Source organism: Macaca thibetana, chromosome 4 (assembly GCF_024542745.1).
Source record: "Macaca thibetana thibetana isolate TM-01 chromosome 4, ASM2454274v1, whole genome shotgun sequence".
Taxonomy (NCBI): domain Eukaryota; kingdom Metazoa; phylum Chordata; class Mammalia; order Primates; family Cercopithecidae; genus Macaca; species Macaca thibetana.
Genome location: NC_065581.1, coordinates 153,454,380 through 153,477,932, shown reverse-complemented (window position 1 = coordinate 153,477,932; position 23,553 = coordinate 153,454,380). Strand labels below are relative to the sequence as shown.

General features: G+C 41.0%; 1 protein-coding gene across 5 annotated transcripts in view; it reads right to left on the bottom strand.

Moving 5' to 3' along the window:
• FYN (FYN proto-oncogene, Src family tyrosine kinase) overlaps nucleotides 1-23,553 on the bottom strand; it is a 181,288-nt gene that overhangs the window by 75,635 nt on the left and 82,100 nt on the right. The window contains exon 1 of one of the 5 annotated variants that reach the window (XM_050789059.1): nucleotides 21,347-22,392. The exons of 1 other annotated variant lie outside the window; for it this stretch is intronic. The gene's annotated coding sequence lies outside the window, so the exon portion shown is untranslated. Of the gene's footprint in view, nucleotides 1-5,063; nucleotides 5,639-21,346; nucleotides 22,393-23,553 lie in introns of those variants that run through there. 3 more of the 5 variants (XM_050789061.1, XM_050789062.1, XM_050789057.1) reach the window with 3 other exon arrangements.

Genomic DNA, 23,553 nt, shown 5'->3' with positions numbered 1-23,553 from the left:
TGTGAAAGCTGGCCTTTATTAAGCAATACTTTCAGATGAGGATGAGAAAGCAGAATAATGAACTTCGAGGAGAGGAGAGGGGAGGGGAGGGGAGGGGAGGGGAGGGAAAGGGCTTTCTGCCTTCTGGTGTGAAGCTGCCCTCCCTCCTCCTGCTCTAAGGGAAGTTGTGTAATGGTGGCTCTGTCACCCGCGCTTCCACGCATTCCTCCTGCCAAGAATGGCTTCTCTCCCCATCTCTACATGAAGCCGAAGGTCTAACTCTGTCCATTCCCATCACTCTCCTATTTTGAACTGAAGTGTCCCCAGGGCAAAGTACCAATGACCATGTAGCTATTGTTCTTTTAGGTTTAAAGATACCTACAAGGTGTCAAAAGCTCTTCAGATTCCACTGGGCATGTGAAACTTGCCCTGTCCTTCGGCACCAGCAGTGCACGGAGGGTGGAGACAATCTGTTTAAATTGTTCACTGAGGACAGTGCAGGGCTCTGGCAAGATGCACATGCACAGGAGATGCAGAGGCTCTGTTGAGAGGAAATGGAGATGATGATATGAGACAAACACAAATGGAGTTTGGAATGGGGTTCAAGGAGGACATACAGGGAGCCTGTCTCCCTGCAACTTGGCCACATGCCCACAGCCCTGGCAGGGTTCTGGCTTCTGCCTGGGGATGCTGTGGTCCCACTGGAGCTGCCTGCCGCCTGCCCAGTCTCATGAGAGGCCCCGCCACTGGGCAGTTCATTATTTGAGTGGCATGTGGGAGAGAAACAGAAGAGATTTTTCTATTAATGGTTTCAGTTTCACTTCATCAGTTTCAAGGCAGGTTTCCTTCCACTTCTCTCCTCCTCCTGTTCTCTTCCTTTCTCATTCCCTCAGGGTGTCAGAAGTGTAGAAAGCCATCATTAAGATGAAGGGTTTCTATTTTGAGGAAGTGGTTAAAAAGATTCTAGCTTCTTCCCTGTAAAATGTGGATTATGCCAACTACTATAAATTACTGATAGAAAGTTACTGATACTTGACCATCTGTTTTTTGTTGTTGTGGAGATGGAGTCTCGCCCTATCGCCCAGGCTGGAACGCACAGGTGCAATCTCAGCTCATGGCAACCTCCGTCTCCTGTGTTCAAATGATTCTCCTGCCTCAGCCCCCTGAGTAGCTGGGATTACAGGCGCCTGCACCATGCCCAGCTAATTTTGGTATTTTTAGTAGAGATGGGGTTTCACCATGTTGGGCAGGCCGGTCTTGAATTCCTGACCTCATGATCTGCCAACCTCGGCCTCTCAAAGTGCTGGGAGTATCTCACTTTGGCCCCTACCTGGTAAAAGTTTATCAACTAAAGGTTTTAAATAATGGAAAATGCTCAGTTAAATAAATACAGATGAAGCCAACTAATAGACTCAAGAAAAAGTCTTCAAATGAATCCTACTCTTGGTCAAGGACTTCCCTTGTTAGGAATTATCCTGAGAACAAAAATGTGCCGAAAGATTTAACAACTCTCATTTCAGCACTCTTCATGATAATAAACAAATTGGATACAATCTAGGCAGTCAGAGGATTAGCAAAGTACGGTATCATACCAGATTCCTATGCAGCTGTTAAAAATGAGAACACAGCAGGACATTAACAATCCTGAAAAATATTAATGAAATAGTGAAGGGAAATATACAAGTCACAAAACACAAGGTAGAAACATAACTACTTTCCTTGCTTCCAATCTTGTGCTCTATACCCTCTAGGACAGTCAGAGTCATCTTTTTTAAAGCTACTCCCAGGCTTAAAATGGTTTCCTATTGTCTTTGGAATGAATTTAAATGATATGGTCATCCAGGTGTGGCCCTGGCCTATGCGTCTGGCCCTATCTTCTGTGGCTCCCTCTTCATGCCTCCTCCCCAGCAATAGTGCACACCTTTCTGCTCTTCTTTGAACACATCCTGCTCTATTTTACTTCAGCGAATCTGCACAAACTTTCCTCTTTGCCTGAAATGCTCTGCCCCAAAATACTCACATAGCTGGCTCCTTCTCAGGTCTCAACCCAGATGCCACCTCTCAGAAAGGTTTTTCCTCTTTGGGAGGTAGAGGCAGGTAGATCATTTGAGCCCAGGAGTTTGAGACCAGCCTGGGCTACATGATGAAACCCTACTTTACAAAATACAAAAATTATCTGGGTGTGGTGGCATGCACCTGTGGTCCCAGCTACTTGGGAGGCTGAGGTGCTCAAGGAAAACCCTTGAGCCATGAAAGCAGAGGCTGTAGTGAGCCACGATTATGTCACTGAACTCTGGCCTGGGTGACAGAGTGAGACCCTGTCTCAAAAAAAAAAAAAAAAAAAAAAAAAAAAAAAAGGTTTTTCCTGGCATCAGATTTGAATTGGCCATTGCCTGGTCACTCTTTCACATCACTGTTTTATTTGCTTCATGGCACTTAATGCCCTCAGAAATGGTCTTCTTTATTTAGTTATTTGTTTTCTTGTTTATTATCTACCTCCACTCATGAGAAAGAAAGCTCAATGGGAGTAGAGGCTCTGCTGGATGGTATACCCATAATGCCCAAAAGTGTGCCTGGTATACCCATAATGCCCAAAAGTGTGCCTGGCACAGAGCAGACACTCCGTGGATGCTAATGGCTATGGTGAGATGTTTATGTATGTACACAGAGAGTAATGCATACATGTGCATCTGCATAAAAGGAGGACAATAAGAGCACAGCATAAAAGAATATCTCTGGATGCTGAGTTTTGGATGGTTTTAAGTTTTTTCATTTTGTTTATATTCATTTTTTATAATAACAGTGTGTTACTTTTGAAATAATAAAAACGAAGTTTTTCTTTTTTCCTTTTTAAAGAACATGGTCATTCTAAGAAAATGGTGACACAGCTGGCTTAAAACTAGAACCACAAGATGCCAGAATTAGAAAAGATCTTAGAGGACATTCGGTCCAATCCCACCTCTCGTTTCAGCAGAACGTGCAAGAAACTAGTCCAGTGTATTTTTCACTACACTAGTGGTTTTCGAACTTTATGAGCATGAGAATTTCCTGAAGGACTTGTGAAAACACAGACCGCTGAGCCTCACCCTGAGAATTTCTGATGCAGTTGGTCTGAAGCGAGGCCTGAGTCCTGCATTCTGACAAGTCCCAGGGTTATGCTGGCTGTGCTGGTCCTGGGCCACACTCTGAGATTCACTAGGCTATGCCACATTGCCTCTTATGGCTCCCTTGGAAATGTCTTGCTCTTTCTGCAGGAACGATAGTGATCAAAACAATACCCCATGCTAAGGAAAACCATAGCTTTCACGCCCTCTTCCAGAAGTTGCAACTGAAAAGAAGGGAAGTAAACAGGGATAAATAATTTTTGAGAGCCTCCTCTCCTCCAGGCATCGTGTGGGATGGTCTACATTTTAGTTGTTTGTTTAATCCTTTTTACTATAGATAATCTAACCTCAGAGAGGTTAAGGAACTTCCCTAAGAGCAAACTACTAGGAAGTGACAGAATCAGATTTCAAATCCAGGTCTATCTGACTATAAATTCTATGCTCATTCTCCAACTTTCTTTTTTTTTTTTTTTTTTGAGACGGAGTCTTGCTCTGTCACCAGGGCTGGAGTGCAGTGGCGTGATCTCGGCTCACTGCAAGCTCCGCCTCCCGGGTTTACGCCATTCTCCTGCCTCAGCCTCCCGAGTAGCTGGGACCACAGGCGCCCGCCACCTCGCCCAGCTAGTTTTTTTTTTTTGTATTTTTTAGTAGAGACGGGGTTTCACTGTGTTCGCCAGGATGGTCTCGATCTCCTGACCTCGTGATCCGCCCGTCTCGGCCTCCCAAAGTGCTGGGATTACATGCTTGAGCCACCGCGCCCGGCCATTCTCCAACTTTCAGAATGAAAAGCTGGTGGCATTCAGAGTGGCAAATCAACGTCTTCCAGTGTAGAAACAAATATCCTTAAGAAATTGTAATACATCATGTTGTTAATGATACTAAAAGCAGATACACTGATATTAACATCCAGCCATTTCTCTGGGTCTGAGGGCCAGGTTTATTCATTAACATGATATTCAGCAACTTCCAACCCCCAAACCCGAGTAAAGATGATTAAAGTTGACGCCTGGCATATTATTGCAAGTCTTCTGTGAAGTAAGTGGGAGAGGGAGAATTTATCATGTATCTCAGCTTTCAACAAAGGGAAGAATTCACACACGTTCTGTGGGAAAAGGCCCTAACAGGCTTTGCAACTGAACAGAACTGTTCCACTCTTCGAAGAACTAAGTTTAAATTCAAAGCCAAACACAAAGATGGAAATATATCATTTACCATCTTATGTCAAAAATAAACTAGAAACTAGTTATTGCTCCGTTCCCATTTACTGAAGAGGACATAAACAAGGGACAGAGAAGTCTGGGTGACAAGGTCCCCATACTTACAAATACCCGAGCAACCAATGAGTTACAATTTGTCCTGTGTTTTGGTCACACACGACCCGAAGTTTGAGAAAGTGATATAAATATTGAGATCACAGAGGGGCTTGATAAGAATCTTTTTTTTTTTTTTTTTTTTTTTTTTTTTGAGAGGGAATCTCATTCTGTTGCCCAGGCTGGAGTGCAGTGGCGCAATCTTAGCTCACTGCAACCTCTGCATCCCGGTTTCAAGCAATTCTCCTGCCTCAGCCTCCTGAGTAGCTGGAATTACAGGTGTGTGCCACCATGCCCTGGTAATTTTTGTATTTTTAGTAGAGATGGGGTTTGGTTATGTTGGCCAGGCTGGTCTCAAACTCCTGACCTCGTGATCCGCCCACCTCGGTCTTCCAAAGTGCTGGGATTACAGGTGTGAGCCACTGCGCCTGGCCTAGAATCTTTTATATGGTAGTTTTGATCAGAATTCCAAACAACAAGGTTAACAAAAATGTGGCTTCCTATATCTGTATCCCTGCATTTCTTTACTTTATGATTTTCCTCCACATGTTTTATAATAGATCCCTGAAGCAGCTGCATAAATAGGTTTTACATGAAAATAAAAGGAAATACTTTGAGTAATTCTGGCGACAGCATCAGAGAAATGAGGGATTCAACTGAGACAGCTCACGTGATCAGTCCCTTCCTGTGTCCTGTGCCAAGGGACCTCGATGCCTCTTCTTTTGGAAGCTCATTTTCTAATTGTGACCAAGGAAACTCCTGTACATTTGGTTAGCAAAGACAGCCCGTGGAGACCCTGAAAGGAAGATAAGTGGGAAAGAAGGAACAGAGCAGAATAAATGCAAAAAAGGACAAGAGGATCCCAGAGATAGGTACGAGTGCTGTGAAAATTTGATTCCAATGGTAACTTTGCTCCAAACACAATTATGAATATGTTTAAGATCTGGAGTGACTGCAGTCTCCTTGGTGCAGCAAATCAGTAAGGTGGACCACATCCATAGCCCTTCATTTGTTGATGTGTTACTCCCAATAAAATGCTTAGGACTTCATTTATTATAGAAAAAAGAAGGACTGAAAGATCTTGTAGAATGAACCCTGGGTCTCTAAGCCAATGAGCTGTCTCTGCAGTCAGCTTCTGACTTGGGCATCTCACATGGGACGTGAGATTGGACCGCGCAGTATTAAGTATGAGCAAATTCTCTTTCTGCTCCCAACTCTCGCCCTTCATGAATAGCTGGAGAAGAGCCATCTTGCCTTCCCCAGAGGAATGATGCAGCTTCAGCAGCCGTTATCCTACTGTTAAATGTTTGCTGTTAAATATTATACTGGCCCAGCAAAAATAGCTGTCTCGTCTTAGCACTGGGGACAAAGCTTCATATCTGCATTAGGGCCCTAGGACATACCTGTGTTCTAGCAGAGATTTCAGAAAAGGCATTCTCTAATTTCTCTCTAGATGGACAGTGACTTATTCATTAAGTTTCATAACATATATTTCTGCAGTGGATGGCTGCTCTTGATTCTCACAGATTTCAAGTGGCCTTCAGCCTGCAGTGGTTTATGCAGAAGACAAAAGAAGAGCTACTTGGCAGATAACACTCTTTAGGCCTTAGGGAGGGCACTCAGCTGGAAAGATCTGTTTTCACTGGAGATCGGAAGTGCTTTTCCAGCAATTATTTGATCTTTCCTGGGAACTTGTTCTTTTGAACAATCTCCCAGTCTGGTGGGAACACATGGACTCCTATTCTGGTCCCAGCATTATCACTAACCAGATGTGTGACTTTGGAAAAATCATCAGGCTTTTACTACACCTCAGTTATCTCATTTGCCTGGTGGGAATGATGATCCATCACCTGCTTAATTAATGAGATTTTTGTAAAGATAAAACAAAATGGTGTATGTGAAGGTATTTAGAAAATTTTCCTACTGAGGAAAAAAATCCCCAAAATACAAATATCACTTAACAATAAATATGCTTTTTATATCATTAGCAGTAAGTTTTCATTTTCTCTCTCAGAATTAGGTAGGAATACCCTCACGCAGAGGAGAGGTAGAAAGTATAACAAATATTGTCATGTTCTCCTTATTGCTTGGAAAAATAAAGCAAGAAAAGCAGGACTGGAATACTTTAACATTCGCCCAGAAAAATTTGCTTTTGCTAGGGCCACAGAACATTCTGGTCCTTATCTGTCTCCTCCTTGGCGGTCCCACAAAGAAGGCTACTGCTGCAGTGTTGAATGAATGAGCGAGTGAATGAATGAATCTATCCATCCATCCATCCATCCATCCATCCATCCATCCATCCATCCATCCACCCACCCCCACCCACCTACCCACTCATTCACCCATCATTCATGGGCCAATACTATATATCCAAGCAGTGTGCACAAAATACAGATGCATTTCACTGTATGCATCTCTTGTACAGATGCGTCTCTTTCACTGAAGGGTGTCCAGTCCATGGGAGAAGGCAGACAAGGAAAGGACTTGTTCTCTCCAATGTAGTAACCGTGCTCGCCTGGAGAAACACACACAGTGTTCTTGAAGCTTGGACACACGGCTCACTCCTCCTGTGAAAGCTGGGTCAGGTTCTCAGAGGATGGGCACCTGAGTGGGCCCTGTGGGAAGGACTGGTGAAAAAGGGGGTGGGCAAGGTGCTTTGCAGGCAAGAGTACAGCACTTACGAAGGCATGGATTCAGGAGAGAGGAGCATACCAGGGAGCAGCCTTGTTTGGTGTGACACAAGCCAAGAATGAGCAAATGCAGGTAACTAGAGGGTTAAGCAGGGCCTAAATGTGAAGGAGAGAGCAGGCCATTGTAGTTTCTAAGTAAGAGTTGCACAATGGATTTGTATTTCAGAAACACTGCTTAACAACAGGGAGCATGTTCTGGAGGGAGAAGGTGAGCAGGTAAGTGAAAGATTTAAAATTTAATGTAAACATCTGCACATTTCAACACAGAATACTTTACAAAAAGTCCTGACTTAAGAGCATTCTCTTCCAAATTCTGAATTAACACAACCAACAATACACTGGGGAGTAAATACATTTATGCCTTCCAAAAAAAATGCCTTCAGTAATGTTTCCCCTCTACAACTTATACAACATTGATTTCCCGTGTGACTCTGGGATAATCTCCTGGGAAAAGGAAGGCACTCTGTGTTTCTCAAATGGGGGTGACCACTGTGCACTGCAGCAGCAGGAAGAGTCTGACAGGAGCAGGAAACTGATATCCTACCAGGTACCCGGTACAAAAAGGTGGTGACAGTAATACCTGGTAGCTGTCTTTCAAGAAAATAGTTCATAAATGAAAGAGACTTTCTAATAATTTGGGGAGGTTTAGCAAGGCATGTGGGTTTTTTAGTTCCCTCTTATTTTAAGTTTAGGCATAATTTATCCACAGTGCAATGTATAAACAGATTAAGTTTACAGTTCAATGAGTTCTGACAAACGTATATACCTGTATAATCTAAACCCCCATCAATATCTAGAACATTTCATCACCCTAGAAAGATGCACTGGGATCCCTTTGTAGCCAAATCCCATCCCAGGCAAACCACGGTTGTGATTTCTACCACAACAGATTAGTTTTCTCTGGTCTAGGGTTTCATATAAATGTAATCATATAGTATGTATTCTTTGTGTCTACTTATTTTATGCGGCAAGTTTTTGACATTTGTCCATGATATTGTACATTCAGTAGTTTATTGCTGCTGAGTGGTATAGCAGTTTTTATTGCTTTATCCATAATAGTAGCTTTTATTGCCTAGTAGTATTCCATGGTATGAATATACCACTACTTAGTAGGTTTTTAACAGTTCTGTCTTTTGCTAAATAAAGTATGCAACTGCCTACTCATGGCAAAGCAAAAAAGAAAAGGCACGGCTGTGTAAGTTCCGGTGAAGTCACCAGCTATTCTCTATGCTATCAGGCATGAAGGTTATGAGTGGCTTCATCTTTAGAATCCTCCAACAGCAACAAGGGCTAAAACGTCAGGTAAATTAGGACAAACAGAAAGAGGGTAGAAGGAGGAAGGGAGGGAGAGAAGGAGGGAGGGAGAGAGAGAGAAAGGGGGGAAGAGAGAGAGAGAGAGAGAGAGAGAGAGAGAGAATCCCTCATATTGTCTTAGTGCTATATGTTTGGATCACAGGAGCAGATAACACATGGCCCTCAAAAGAGAGACGCTAATTTACTGATAATTTATGTACTCAATATAAATGGTTAGGTACACAATTTAGATAACTAAAATATTCTTTAAAAAATTAAAATGTGTCCATACAAACCTACACACAGCCTGGGATTCTATATTGTTTTTCCCTGTAACTGTCGATACTCTCTTGTCCAAGTAGCACTTTAGTAAGTAGATTAAGAAAGAGTCCAGCAGTGAAAGGAAGTGATTCAAAACCATTTTCAGAATTCACCAGTTTCCTATGAGATACTTGCACTATGAGTGTCAGGTAGCTACTTGGTGTGATTTTTGTTGTATTCAACCAAGAGATAATACCTGGAAGCTTCAAGGAAAGCAGAGGAGCTCTTGCTGAAGGGGTTTATTAAGCAGAGCCAAGAGGCAAAAGTCAAGGAAAGAAGGGAGTTAAAGTCTTACAGTATAAAAACTCCATTCCCTTACTCTGTGAAACTGTTTAAAGCAGCATCACAAAAGAAACAAAATCACATCTAAAAAGTGTATTCTGTCTTCTCCTGTACAGCTGTCACAATATACTATGAAAACCAGACATGAAAGTGTTCTGATGACTTGAAACACATTATTTGGGTCAGCTCCTCCCTCTGACATTATGCACAGCCTGTCCTCTGAAATGAACTAGTTGCTTTGACTCCAGCATTCCCCTATCATTGGAAGTGATGTTGGTGTGCATGACTATGCTAAAGACACAATGGAAATAAAAAACTCTCAGCCCTGGGTGGAGCCGGATTTGATTCCAAGAATAATGCAGATAATGTCCTTAAAAAAAGCTGGCAGGGCCGGGCGCGGTGGCTCAAGCCTGTAATCCCAGCACTTTGGGAGGCCGAGACGGGCGGATCACGAGGTCAGGAGATCTAGACCATCCTGGCTAACACGGTGAAACCCCGTCTCTACTAAAAAATACAAAAAACTAGCCGGGCGAGGTGGTGGGCGCCTGTAGTCCCAGCTACTCGGGAGGCTGAGGCAGGAGAATGGCGTGAACCCGGGAGGCGGCGCTTGCAGTGAGCCGAGATCGCGCCACTGCACTCCAGCCTGGGTGACAGAGCCAGACTCCGTCTCAAAAAAAAAAAAAAAAAAAAAAAAAAAAAGCTGGCAGGCTTCCTTTCCATTTTTCGCACCAGATAGACCTACTTGCTCTCTATTTTCCTGAAGCAATTTAATATGTGTTGATCATCAACGATATGTCAGATCCCATGTTTCATGCTTCATTCTTACGAATCTCCAAGATAGGCACTATTATTGTTCCTACTTCAAAGATGAGGAAAATAAAACAGCCTCAGCTTCTATACTCATTCATTACTGTTCCCTGTGTTTCCTTCCCTCAGCCAGTTGGAAGTGGAGGTTGGGAGTTACGAAATATGATGCACATAGAAAGCAAGACGAAGACACAGAAAGCAAAATGACTTTCCTCTTTGATCTCCTTCCTTACATATTTTAACATCACATTCTGTATTAGGTCAAAGTGAGAGATACCAGTGTTGTGAGCTACAGCTAAAGTTTAACAATTATTTCTTAGAAGACTGTTAATTAGCCTGACTTGGGGTATAGGCTTTGGAATACATATTCATTCTGACAGCAGTTATAGCACAAGACATCTCATAAATAAAAGCCATTTAGAACATTATCCACAGGAAATGGCTGCAGCTGGTAAGGGAACTTTTGACATGAAGGAAATGCAGAACTTCATGGAAAGGGACGAAGACAGGAGTGATTACATCACAGAATAATGCTATCTTAGCAGGAGCTGGACCATGTTTTCAACAGATACACTCATTTTACAGCAGTTCATGATTGCTCACCTCTCTGGGTTTTCAGGAGACAAGCATGGCGCACCAAGATCAAAAATTCAAAGAAATGGGAACTAGTACTCAGAGACATTTTCGATCTCAAGGGTTAGGGGCCTGTGGTTTGGTGTACAGCTTGGACCTGTTCATCCATATAGACCTGTGCTAGTAGGGTAAGCAAGCACTAACTGCATGTGGCTGGTGCAAGATGAGATGTAATGTAAGTGTAAAGCACATAACCAGGTTTCAAAGACTTAGTATGAAAAAAGAATGTAAAATGTTTAATTAATAAATTTTAAAATATGATTACATGTTGAAATGATTTTACACAGGTGGTCTTAAATTAAAAAATATTAACATTACTTTCACGTGAGTTTGCTTTTTAAATGTGGCTACTTGGTGATTTAAAATTAATTACCTATATTGCCTGCATTTATAGTTTGTACTATGTCTATGGGAAAGGACTGGTATAGATACTGAGTAATTGAAAAGATTAATCCAAGTGAAAGATTTGGTGCATTTGATCAAAAGTGGCGAACCACCTGCACCGCAATATGTTTCCTAGGAGGTGAATAAAATGACTGAACAGAAACATGCATTGTACTCTGACCTGCTGGTTACCTTAGGTAAACTACTCACTCTTCCTGGGCCTCAGCCACTATAATGGTTAATCCAGATCATCTCAGACACTTTTTCTAGTGCTGACATTTTGAATCTGTTGCAAATTCCTTAGGGCAGGTAAATCATGAGTGAAGGTGAACTTTAAAAAAACCTTAATATTTGCTCAATATTCACAGCCCCAAATATTGCCTGCTGATCTCTCACATGTGATGTGCTTTTAAGTCTCTCTGGAGCAACAGCTAAAATTGAATGGCAATGATAACCGTGTTTATGATACACGGACTGAGCTGCCCTATGGAAAAGAGGGTGCTTGCTCTGTGTACCACAACGAGTGGGTTTTACTTGACAAGATTATATTAGTAACTGGTAATTACTTTTGCACCAACCGAATACTTCTAAAACGGAAAAACTTAAGTGCACCCTAATAATCCAACGAAAGCTTATTAAAACATGAACACAAAATATTCTAACATATCCTCCCCCGAGGGAGGGAGAACAGAACCTGGTCCTCTTTTAGTTCAGGTTCTACCCTATTTCTTTTCATGTTCAAAGCACGCAATTATCTGCTAGAAGTTATTCTGCATCTCTAGGGCAAATTATATACTTTTTACATGATTGTAGAGTTTCTCCTTTTTCTTTCCTTAAAAGGTAAAAAACTTAAATGTAGATAACACAATTATAATTAATAGGGTAAAACTTTCACCACAACGCTATATAAATAGCATTCATACCTCATAAATATTTTAAATAAACATATGTTCAAAATCTGTGTGTGGAAACAAATATGGAATTAAGAAATGACAGGGATAAATGACCTACATGATGGAAAATGTGCTCATAATGAAGACCTCTAGGAAGACTGCATGATTTCTCCTGGAAAAAAAAAAATCCCATAATTTGCATCCCCACATCTGTAGAATTTCCCTGTTACATCCAGTTTACATCTGACATCTTTAATTTCTGATCCAAGAGTGACAGCCTGTACAACTGCTACTAAATGTATATGTCCATTTTGAAGTAGCTCCTGCCTTTATGTATTTGGCTCTAGATTCCTTCCATTCTGACTTTCTGCAACATAACCGATACAGTTTGCATGTGTGTCTCCGTCCAAATCTCATGTCGAGTTGTAATCCCCAACGTTGGAGGTGAGGCCTAGTGGGAGGTGATTGGGTCATGGGGGTAGTTTCTCATGAATGGTTGAGCACCACCCTCCTTGGTACTGTCCTCATGACAGTGAGTTCTTGAGAGATCTGGTTGTTTAAAAGTGGGTAGCACCTTTCTCCCAGCCCTCTCTTCCTCCTGCTCTTGCCATGTGAGATGCCTCGCTTCCCCTTTGCCTTCCACCATAATTGGAAGCTTCCGGAGGCCTCCCTGGAAGCAGAAGCCACTATGCTTCCTGTACAACCTGAAGAACCATGAGCCAATTATACCTCTTTTCTTTATAAATTACTCAGTCTTAGGTATTTCTTTATAACAATGTGAGAATGAATTAATACAACGACTAAAAATGCCTGTACTAGAGGTAACCAAATAAATACTCGTTGAGAAAAGAAATTTTAGGGATGCAGGCTCTTCCTCTCTCTTCTTTTCCTCATTTTCTTCCCTCCTTTCCTTTCTTTGTTGGCCAGACCACCTAGATTCATGCCAGTATAATTCATATCATTTTTTTTTTTTTTTTTTTTTTTTTTTTACTAACATTGAAGGCAAGTCGGGAAATTTTGACCGAATTGCTGAAACAAAGGGCATGTGTTCCTGCCATTCCATACTTCTAAGGAACTTATTTTAAAAAGCAAGAAAGGGGCAGCAAAGTCACAGAACAACGAAAGGACACATTGGCCACCTTCACTTTTATTGAGATTGGAGAGATGTGAGTTGAAACCATGAATGGGTGCAAGCCTCAGTGGATCTATTGTGCAAAATAAGTTCTACTTGAAAATGGAAAAAATGACCCTGCATTTCTCTTTGCCATTATCTACAGAGTCACACTGGAAAAAAAACACTAAGAGAAGCAAAGTAAAAAGAATAGTTTCTATTGGCCTTTCCTTGGCATTGTATACTTTTATTCCTTTATTCTTTTCTTGCTCAACCTCATTCCCAACTATTTTACTATTTTGGGGGCACTGGAGACAGGACTTCTGGGAAACATAACACGTATTAGTCCATTTGTTTTCTCTGTGAATTCTTTTCAGAATCTTTGTGTAGCAACAGGAAGGATGTGGGCTCCTTTTCAGATTCAAATGAGGCAAATCAGCCCTGGCTCAGGTTGACAATATCATGTTTATGTTACACTGTGGCCTGAGAACGCCAGAACTGCTGTCTCTAGGTAGGGTGGCCATTTTGTCCTGGGGCTTAATCTCTATTTTTAACATCAGATCCCTAGCCCATGTCTCACAAAAACAACAAACAACTAACAACAAAAACAACAACAAAAACCCCGAAAAACTGCTGACACAGTATAACTACAGCATACTACTAAGAGAATTCTGAGTTTTGGAGTTGAAAAGATCAGCATTTTCAAGGTATTCACAGATATTTTAAATAATATAGGACAGATATTCAGAAGTGGCAGTGTTTCCGTTCAAATTCTTTCTTTCTTTTTTCTTGAGACAGCATCTTGCTCTGTCATTTAGGCTGGAGTGGAGTGGCACAATCACAGCTTCCTGCAGCCTCAACCTCCTGGGCTCAAGCTATCCTTCTACCTATGCCTCCCAGTACTTGGGACTACAACTGTGCACCACCATATGCAAATGATTTTTTTTTTTTTGTAGAAACAAGGTCTCACTATGTTGCCCAGGCTGGTGTTGAACTCCTGGGCTCAAGCAATCCTCTTGCCTCGGCCTCTCAAAGTGCTAGGATTACAGGCATGAGCCACCATGCTTAGCTTCAAATATTTTTTAAGCTTGAAGCATGTGGTAGGAAAATCCTGCCGTGTATTTTCACAGATTTATATTCCTAAGCATGTAAATCAAGGAGTAATAAATTTATAATATAAACAAACGCAAGACTTTATTTTATAAAACTGGATGTTTATTACTAAGACTTCTACCAAAAGATCCAAGCAAAACCATGGAAGAGAATGTGGAGTGGTGCTAGACAAATAAGTTAATACTGAATTTGGGAACTGAGTCTATTATTAATTCTATTAGTCCAACTTTGTGATCTTGGCAAGTTATTTATCCTCTCTTAAACCTCAACTCCATCCATTCCTCCATCTATCCATCTACCCATGACCCATCCAACAAACACATCCTATCTACTAGACATCCAGCCCTTGGTGAATTAAAAAGACGAATAAGCTATCAGCCCACTGGAGCAGCTTTTGATAAAACAAGTGTACAAATAATTCTGTGCAAGACAATTGTCAGTTGGAAGTTGTAGGGTGCTAACAGGAGCTTAGTGGAAAAAGAAGTCACTTCCAATGGAGAGATCAGTCAAGGTTCCATTGAGGAGAGACATATTGTTGTTTGAGAAAGGAGCAAGATTTCTAAATCTAGAGCTGGGTTGAGACATTCCTGGCCACAGGAAAAGCCAGGGCAAAGATGGGCATCAAGGAGGCATGGAAGACATTTAGGGAAGAGTGACGAGCCCACTGGGTGGAATAGGGTCTGAATGGGGAGGCAGTGGCTCCTCTGATCAGACAGGCAGCCGAGAGAGGACTGGACTGAATTTGGAGCTCAGAGGGGAGGCTCTGAAGAGTTCTAAGCAAGAGTGACTTGGTCTGGCAGTTCCACACAGAATGGCTCTGCCACAAAAGCACCTAAAAGATGCTAGGAAGAAGTTTTAGCACTCCAGGTCAGTGTTAGTAATCTTGCTTTAGGAGGGTGGTGGTGAGGGTGGGATGGAGGGTTGCTGGAGGGATAGACAGGGCTGTGAACTGGTGGAATGGAACTGGGCACTTAGTTTATCTCTAATATTCAAGTTTCCACATTCTGGTATCTGGCAGTTTAGTGTAAGTGGGGGAACTTAACTTGAAGGTCCCCAAAATAGAGGCAAAAATAGCTTTGGATAAAATTTAGTCCCATTTCTATATATATTGAAATCTCAATATCAATCAGTCTTAAAGAAAAACCTCGTCTTGCAGAAGAACTGTCAAGGCATGATACACGAAAAACAAGCTATACTTAGGTAAACCTACTAAAGTGTTTTAGCATTTGGTCTGATCCTCCAGACAGGATGCTTTCATAGGAGGAATATTCATGCCACTTTCTATTTTGACAGGGGTCAGAGAAGTGTGGTCCTTTACGGACTTCAGCAATGCATTATCCAAAAAGGCCTCTCATAATACCTTTGGGAATAAGACAGGAAAATGTGGGCTAGATACTAGAACAATGAAGTGAATTATAATATTTAAGTGGGGCTGATTGGTGAGCTAAGGTCCACCTAGAAGGTGGCCTCAGGAGGCCTAAAATGGGGCTCTGAGCTCTTCAACAACTTGTCAACATCTTAGATAGAAGATACTGAAAATTTGTATGGTGAAATATTCAGATGGAATAAACTTTTGAAAGGACAGGAGTGACAATCTCAAGTTATAAAAATATCTTAGTAGGCCGGAGTAATAGGCCACAACTGACATGATAAAATTAGTAAGGAAAAATGTGAGGGCCTGAACCAAAAAAAAAGTTGCCTAAGTACAGGACAGTGGACATGTAGTTTAGCAGCAGCATGTGTAAAAACAATTTGGGGGGAAGTGTTAGCTGAAAGTAATTTCAATTTAAGTCAATTGTTTGACATAGCTGCTTAAAAGTGTGATCTAATGCGGTATTTACTGAAATACAGCATTAGCTCCGGCCTCACTTAAGTTGGGATTCCAGTAACACTGAGAAACATAGGTGCTTTTGATATAAACACGTTGGGTAAAGTTGCTTAACAAACCAAGCTCAGCTTAACCAGAGAGAAGTTTTGCTGGTCATCATGGAGACCCTCCCCTTAGCTAGACTGAGCCAGGAAGGTCAGTAGGAAGAAACAATTAAGGACTCACCAAACTAGAAGCTACACTTATCCATTCTAGTAAGATTGAACTTTGATTTTTAAAAATGCAATGATAATAGAATTTTAGGCACCAAGAGACAGAGCCTGGTTAGAAGGACAATACTGTTCCTCTATTCCTTATCAAATACAATGCTGGGCAATATGAAGATATTTCTTTTATCGTCTGTCTGAACGTGGAACTCTTCCACTGTATGAATAGTTCTGGGCCCCAAGTTGGGGTTTGCTTTCTTGAGGTTGGAAATAATCATTTGGGTGAAGGGTACTGTGCCCATGACCCACAGCCAACTCCCTGCATGCACAGTAGGGCACCTCTCCCACGGGGAAGGAGGTCTTCGCAAACCTTTTACTACCTTTCCTCAGTGTATAAACTATGATCTCTGGAACTTTCAGACATAACACTTACCTCATGTCGGCAAATAAGAAGCAAGTTTCTCCTTATTCTCTATTAGAAACATAGAAAGAAAGTCAGCATAATTTCTAAACCAAGTTGGATCTTTCTTTAAAAAACAGGAAATTTGTTGCTATGCGTTGTTTTCCTTCCTTGAGCAGTATGCTGTTTATCTCCAGGAAAAGGATCACACAGATCCTGGTGTACATGCTTATAAACAACAGGCAAGGGTCACAGTCACTCATTCTCATTTGCTTTCCTTGAGGGAGAGAAATTGTATGACGGGTTCAGTTGGTTTTGGCCTCAGTATAGAGTAGCTTCCTGAAAGGCTTCCTTAATAGAAGCCCACTAAAACATTCCTAAACACAAACACACAAACACACCCCCCCGAGTATGTGTGTGTATAATCTGATAGTCTCTCAAAGCATGACAACACAGAATTTAGAACTTGTTAGCAGTAATACGATGTTAAAAGGGCCTGAAATTCTGTTGAGAAAAACTAATACAAACACTGGAAATTGTTGTGCTTAGACAAGAGATTTTAAGCTTTTTTTTTTTTTTTTTTTTTTTTTTTTTTTTTTTAAACAATGGATGGGTGTTACATGGCAGAATTTCTTCTTAGGATTTGTTTCTAATAATGAGAATGTCCTAAAGATGATAAAGAATACCTTGACAACAGAGATTTCTTGGCAGAATTTGTAAACAAATACTGGCTGGACTAGATGAGCTTTAAGGCTCCTTCAAGCATAGGAAAATCATAGCTACATGATTTTGATACTTTTTTTGTTTTTCTAAAATAGCCCATAGTGTGGACACTAACAAGGTAAGGCTCTGGAAACAAATGCCTTGAGACAAGGGCTTCTGAGAAACTGGATTCATGGTTGCTTAGAAGCCAAAATTAAAAAAAAAAAAAAAAACCCATATTTTGAGGGAAAGCGGATAATGCCAATGGAAAGTTCTTTAATATTCTTTCTGGAAAATGGTTATAACCATTTATAAAGCAAATCATCAGAATTTTAAGGGCAAAGTGACACATACAGTGAGAGATTTTAATAACACCTCTCTTGAAGAGACTGACGGATTAATACGGATACAGAAGATGTGAGCAACGAAATGAAGAGGTTTAATCTAATGGGCATATTTAGAACTCTGTCCCCACAGCCCCCATCAGAGAATATGCACTAAAGAAATTCATGGAATATTTAAAAAGAATTGACCATGTACTAGGCCACAAACCAAGTCTCAATGCATTTTGTGGAAATAGTATCATACAAACAACATTCCCAGACCACAATAGATTTTTAAAGTTAGAAATCCATAACCAAATGATTACTAAAGACTCATTCATTTGGGAATTTAAAATGATGCTGCTAATAAAACTCATGAATCAAAGAAGAAATAATTATGGTAATTACAACATTCTTATAACTGAGGGATGATAAAAATACTCCATATTAGAATGTATCAGATTCCATTATAGTTTTATTTAGAATAAAATACTTAAATCTTGTCCTAGAAAGAAAAAAAGGACTGAGAATTAATGAACAAGTATGCAACTCATGAAGTCAGAAAGTAAATAAAAGTACGTCCAAAGAAAGCAGAAGAAAATAATAAAGGGTAGAAATTAAAATCAGAAAACAAAGATACACTAGAGAAGATGAACAAAGGAAAAGCTATTTGTTTGGAAAGACTAACAAGAGACAAATCAAATCTGATCAAGAAAAACACAGAGATGGTACAAATAATAACATTAGGAATGAATGAGAGAACATAACTACAGATTCAGCAAGGATTAAATAACAGCACACTACTATGAAGCAATATGTGCCATTAAGTTTGAAAATTTCAATGAAATAAAGAATATTAGGCCGGGCACGGTGGCTCAAGCCTGTAATCCCAGCACTTTGGGAGGCCAAGATGGGTGAATCACGAGGTCAGGAGATCGAGACCATCCTGGCTAACACGGTGAAACCCCGTCTCTACTAAAAAATACAAAAAACTAGCCGGGCGATGTGGCGGACGCCTGTAGTCCCAGCTACTCGGGAGGCTGAGGCAGGAGAATGGCGTGAACCCAGGAGGCGGAGCTTGCAGTGAGCTGAGATCCGGCCACTGCACTCCAGCCTGGGCAACAGAGTGAGACTCCGTCTCAAAAAAAAAAAAAAAAAAAAAAGACTATCACAGAAAAATTCAAATTATTATTCTAACAAGAGAGGAATCTGAATAGTCTAATAACCATTTAAAAAACTGATTCATTAGTTAAAAAGCTGCTCATCCCTCCACCCAAAAAAATCCAAAAACCAATAAACACTAGGTTCAGATGGTTTTATAGAAAAAAAATGAAAAAAAAAAAAATCTGTGTTTTAGATCAAAGCAAAAAGCCAAAACAAAACAAAAAAAAAATGCAGGAGATAGAAAATGGAAAAGCACTAGGACAATCTCAGAACCAAATCCAAGATGGCAGGAAAAAGGAAAACTATGGACCACTCGCAGATATAAATACAAATGTAAAAATCCTAAATAAAATATCAGCAAAGAGAACCCAACAGTGCATAAAATATATCACGACTAATGTGGATTTTTGCTAATAATGCAAGGACAATTTAAATTTAAAAAGTGGATGACAGTAATTCCTGTACTATCAGATTAAAAGAGAAAACCCTGATGATCTTATCAATAGATACAGAAAGGGCATTCAGTAATAATTAACACATTTACAATTTTTTAAAATAGAAACTTTTAGCAAACTAGGGTCAGAAGGGAACCTTCATAATCTAATAGAAAGTATTTACCAAAACCCAGCAGTAGGCACCATACTCAATGGTGAAATGCTAACAGCCTTCCCTTTAAAATCAGGAACAAGCTAAGAATCTATGCTATCCCTATTTCCTATCCCCTGCGCTATTTCCGGCAGGTCCTAGACAGAGTGGTAGGAAAAGAAAAAATAAATACATAAAAGATAAAAGATTGAAAAAGAACTCAAACTTGTAATTATTTATAGATGGTATGTTTGTTATACAGAAAACCTAAGAGAAATACAGATAAATTATTAGAATTCATAAGAGGTTTCAGCAAACGTCTAAGTATTAGTTTAATATGAAAAACTGTATTTCTATCCACGAGCAACAGTAAGACAAAGTAATTTAAAAAAATTGAGCACTGTGCTTATATTTCTTGACCTTCATCTCCTGCTCTTCAACAGGCACCTCATCCAGATAAGCACAGCACAATAAAAAAATTTAAGAAAAACAAGTAACCTAATTATATTGTAAAACTCTGAGAGGCAGGGAGTATAATTTCATGGAAGACCTACAGGATTCCTCTCTATTCTATTCCCATTGAAAAATTTCACTTAAAAAAAAATGAGGTGTTGCAGATGGGGTTACTCTGAACTGTGGGGAATCACACTTATTTACTGGAAAGACACATAAGCAGCAAGTCCCGGCCTCTGCAAATCAAACTCTGCCTCAAAGGGAAAACATGGCTGACACCTTCTCTTCTACACAGCTTATAATAAAGTCAGCAGGAAGCGGCCCTCCAAAACGGCATCCCACATCAGGAAGGAGATGGATGCTATGAAGGGAGACGTTGGTCAAGAGGTAGGCAAAGATCTTAAGAAAGCTCTTGAATGCTTGGTTCTTCATTTATATGAAGATAATAGGTAGAGTTACTTCTGTTGAAATTTCACCACAACCAAACGCAGGATGTCATTTAAATTCTAAGAACTTCTTGATCCAATTGAGTTTCCTACACTCTTACACTATATTCAGGTATGTCCATCGGCATGGGGGCCTGGTCAGCTCATGTTTTCAACAGTCTTAGAGAAGGAAACTATGGCATGTATTATTTCTTTTTTCCACAGAGGGGTCGACTTATTACCATTTTTAATGAAGTGACAATAAAAATGAGATAAAAGGGTAGAGAATGTTCTATATTCACTTGGATCTTACTGGGCAATTTACTCAATAAAAACATGGTTATCTGAAAATACTAGATTCTGATGTTGTTTTTAAAAATATGTTAAAAGCCTAACTCACTGGAAACACCAAAATAAGCAAAGATAGTAGACTGATTTTCTATTTGATTAAACACAGTACATACCTATAATGGGATAGTATATAGCACTAAAATCATATTGCAACATAAATTTAGTGACGAAAAAATATTCACAGTGCACTGCTAAGTTAAAACAAAGCAGGATATAAAACATTAAGTCCAATTTGAAACCTTTTTTTAAAAAATTCCTAAATTTGCACCGAGAAAGGACATTCAACAAAATACTAATGATGTGCATGACTATCTCTGTGTGACGGGATACTAGGTGACTTTTGCTTTGTTCTGTGTGTTCTGTATCTTTAAGGACTTTACACTAGGGGTGTATATTAATGTGGACATTATTTTTAAAAATCCACCATAATGAAAATGCCTAGAATTCACATCATACACATTTTTGGTGGTCACCAAAACATTCACAAACTAAGTATAGTTTCATGGCAGTGAAAACACCCAACAAAAGCCAAGTGTCCTGCTGACTGTTAGACTGGAGAATGACCTTTTCTCCTGAACTCCTGTTCTCCACTGGGCATTTGCCCTGGGGCATGGCTCGGTGCCCCGAGGAGACACTGAAAACGCTCAGTGCCATCCCAAGAAGACGCTTCCTTCCTTTGGCTTACTCTCATACCATCAGCAGGGGACAGTGCAGACTGTGGCCCAGCATTTAGGACAGCAGGACGGGAATGAAAATTCTGGGCATGAACAAAGTTCCACTTACCACCTCCAGAATGTCGCTTCTCTGATTAGCAACTTTCTCTGCTCTGAAGCGTGGCCTCCCAGCCTTCAACACCAGTGGCCTATATTTTTTCCACCAATCTCCCACTATCCCTCACACACTCTCCAGCCAGGATGGAATGCACCTCCACATAACTGTCCATGCAGTTCCCACATCTTGTCCACTGGCCAGGCCCATGCGAGTCTTACCCTTCACATAAGCCTCCCTTCTCAGCTCCTCAGGCCTGTGCTGGTCTCCCCCTCTCTCAGCTCCTTGGCTTATACCCAACAGTTGATCATTTGTAGGTGAGACAGTCAAATTATTTAACTGTTTCCTGTGCATGGCAGCATCTCGTAAGGGTTAGGGCCAAGAATCTCTTTGATTTTCCCCATTGCCTTCTTCTGGCTTCTGGCACAGTTCTACAATATAGTAGGTTCTCAAAACCAGGACATAGATCTTTGAAGGTGGAGTGATTTCACTGGCACTTTTTCTGACAATAATTTTGTGAGCAATCTCTTCCTTCTGGTCTACCTGTCTGCCTCTCTGTTTATGCTTGTCTCATCCTTAAAAGCAAAGAATGGCATTTTTCCTGCTCACTCTTCTCAGCTCATAAACAAATGGCTTCCTCTTTACTTCAGCCCTCATGGAATGGAGGCTGTCCACAAGGGTGCCGGGTCCTCTCGCCTGCTCACTCCCAGGCACCCAGGCACTCAGAGGGTGCTGCACCCTCAGTGCCCATTCTCATCAAGGACTGTGGATCTTTTGGTTCCCCCCTAAGGATTCTTGCCCTTTGGGACTTTGGTAGGCTATGTTCTACATTCCTTTACTCACCCGCTCATTCAGCACCTAGTTCCTTAGTGCCTTCCGTGTGCCAGGTACTGTTACGTAAACTCATTGTTGTATGTCTTGTTTCCCCACCTACATTGAAAGCTCCCCAACGGCAACGATTATCTGCTACGATTATTTAATTGTCGCCAGAGAATCTAACAGTGCATTCAGAAAGTGTTTGAAAAATATTTGACTGACTGAAAGGAGAAGGAGACAAGAATTAAAGCAGAAGGCTTCAGTTTTCATTTGATTACTCTCTCCACCGTGGTTTGACTAGAGATGGCGTAAAAAGATAAGGGAAAACTTTGACACCAGCAGACTGAGTAGAGCCTTCATTTTTTTTTTCTGGGCCTCTGTCCAGACCAAATGAGACAGTGGTGTATGTGAAAACATTCTTTAAGTTGCAGAATATTTTACAAATATGAAGTGTCATCATCATTATGATATGCATCACCCATACCTTACTGTGAAAAGTTTGATCCCAAACAATAAGCAACCAAATCACCCCATTTTGCAAACTCCTGCAACCAGCAGCATAATACAGTCAGGAAAAAAAGCTGACAGCCTGACAAAACCCAAATGGAAAATTAAAATGAGCAAGAACAGCCACACACCCAAAGAGAGAGCAAACCCGCGCTGCTTGGAGGAGGAAATCCTCTAATTGCCTCCACACTCCTGCTCACTTCCATCTGCTTGCATTGAAGGAAACCCAACTACTGGGCTCCTTGCAGCTGTAGAGAAAAAGATAAGCGTCCTAAGTGCCTGGATGGCTGCAGCAGGCAGGGACTGACAAGGAGGACAGAAGATCCACAGGCAAGGCTCAACAGCACATCTAACAACAAATTTAATGTGTGTTATGCAAAACAGCAATCCAGCTCTCCTGGCTGTGAGGTCACATGAAATAATAACGGAACTCATTCTCAGGAGAAAGGCGGCAGTGGCGTGTGTGGGCAGGAATGCTGCAGTGCGCTCCTCACACAAAGAAGCCTATGGCCCTCCCCAAGCTGGGAGTTGCACGGAGCCCAGGCTGCAATTACGTTTCCTGCAGAGAAGTGACTGGAGACATAGGCACCCATGTTCCTCACTGTGGGGTAACTAAATCACCTTTGGTTTTTAAAAACTTAAGTGCAATCATAGTTTATTGCATGCCAATAAACTATGCCAACCTTTTGATTCCAGTCTCACTTTAACCATTTTGCCCCTGCTCTTTCTATCTGAATCTCACTAGTCCCATTCTCCAGTCTGCCCCTGGCCTTCTCCCTTTCTGGGCTGCTGACCACCTACGCTCAGGACCTTACTGTGCCTCCATAATCAGAGGGATCCCCTAAGGTGCAACTAAATCGTATAATTTTAAAAACTCCACATCTTGAAGAACAGGCAGTTCACTGTCAGATGATGAAACTGAGGTGCAGAGATGCAAAGACACAAGGTGTGTTCACATCACCAGCCAGTGGCACGGACAGGGCCTGACAGCAGATATCTACAACTCAACATACATAAAACAGAAAAAGGACACCAGCACTTGGTGGCACTTGTTACAAGCCAGAGACTTGGCAGGGAGCCTTCACATACTTTATCTGAGTTCAAA